This window comes from Rhamphochromis longiceps, linkage group LG15 (assembly GCF_057381845.1).
Source record: "Rhamphochromis longiceps isolate RC_006_pf linkage group LG15, R_longiceps_female_GT1.1, whole genome shotgun sequence".
Classification (NCBI taxonomy): domain Eukaryota; kingdom Metazoa; phylum Chordata; class Actinopteri; order Cichliformes; family Cichlidae; genus Rhamphochromis; species Rhamphochromis longiceps.
Genome location: NC_140571.1, coordinates 1,477,806 through 1,479,539, shown reverse-complemented (window position 1 = coordinate 1,479,539; position 1,734 = coordinate 1,477,806).

Genomic DNA, 1,734 nt, shown 5'->3' with positions numbered 1-1,734 from the left:
ATAAACTTTCTGAATCCTTTATCATCTGCAACCGAAAATAGTTGTGGATGTTTACTATACCTTTCTAATAGGGTTGCCAAGTGCTTGTTCATAGGGGTCATATGACTGTTGGGTTTTTCTCTGTATTCATTATTGTAGGGTCGACCTTACAATATAAAGCGCCTTGAGGCGACTGTTGTTGTGATTTGGCGCTATATAAATAAAACTGAATTAAATTGAATTGAGAAAGTGTTGGGTGTAACACGTTAACATTACATTTTTCTGTAACGCTGTAATGTACAAACACCATGCTAAAAAAAAAAGCTCACCAATAACAGAGTGAGGTGTGAGTTTGCCAAACCTCTTCATGTTCCTACAGTAGAATCACCGTGGAGATCGCTTTTAAGTGTCTTACAGATGATTTCATCTTTGCTTTGTGTTCAGAGGTGAACTCTTAAAGGAAACAAGTGAGCAATGTTTAATACTTTTTGAATAACAGTCCCAGCCATGTACTGCATTCATGTGCTGATCAATGTTTCTTCCTGTAAATTTAATTAACCAACAAAATTATTCTCAGATTATCAAGTCTTCTAACAGGATGGTGTGTTGTCTTTAATGTGGTTTGGAGTGACTACAGCGGGACACTGAGGGGACAAACGAGCACAATTTACTGAAGCACTCTGAAAGCAGGTATATTAAGATGATGGGAAGGCAAAAAACATCTGGATGGGAATGAAATACCTACCTTCAACAGAAACAACAGAGGGCGAGAGATATCAACAGCTTGGCCTATTATCTGGTCTAATGGAGGCCCTTCTGTTAGAGACAAAAGCCCTCCATTGTTTTGCATCAGCTCTTCTGATGATTGGCGAACATTCGTCCCACGTCGATGGAGTCAATTAAAAGCTCCATCCGTCAAGCGACTCCAGCTTCCTGACGCTGAGCCTCAGTGGAGAACACACACACTGTCGCTCACTCTCCAATTTACCGTCATGTGTGTCCTTTTCTCTTTATTTATTTTATCTCTCTCTCTCTCTCTCTGCTCCCATACCAAGCATCTAAAAGCAATTTCATCCTTCCTGTACTGTCACGCTCTGCGTACACACTTTCCTATTGTTTGGTTTCAATCATAATTTCTAAAATTTTAAATAGAGACTGAGTATATTGGAAAGATACTATGTATATTCAATATGTGAACCTCATAAAAAATGACTTGACAACTAAATATTAAATTGAAGGAGCCCCAGTGTTTTAACTGACATTTAATAAAAGAAGACGGTGTGACAATGAACTTATAAAAATTCACAGCCACATATTTGTATTTCTCTCTAACAGAATTATGAGGATTGTTCCTGCCAGTCCAGATTCTGTTATTTGCACAGTGCACCTTATAAAATACTATATCCTAATATCATGAACCCCGGGGCTTTCTGCCTCAGTTTGAGGTTTTTGCATTTTCTATTTTTTGTGTTTGGGAAGTTTTGAGGGTTTTTCTTCACATCTTCAGTTCCTGTTTATTCTGCCTCCCTTCTGTTTCTATGTCTTGTTTTTTAGTCTCTTTGCTGGTACTTCCCATTTTATTTTGGTAGTCTGTAGTTCCGTGTGCCTTACTTCCTTTATTTTGTTTCTTTTGATTAGTTGCACCTGTCTGTTTACCCACCTGTTCCCCATTCCCCTAATCAGCCTTTGTATATTTATAGCCACAGACGTCCCTTTGTCTGTGCTGTTGTTTGTCCCGTGTGCTCGCTGTCAGTC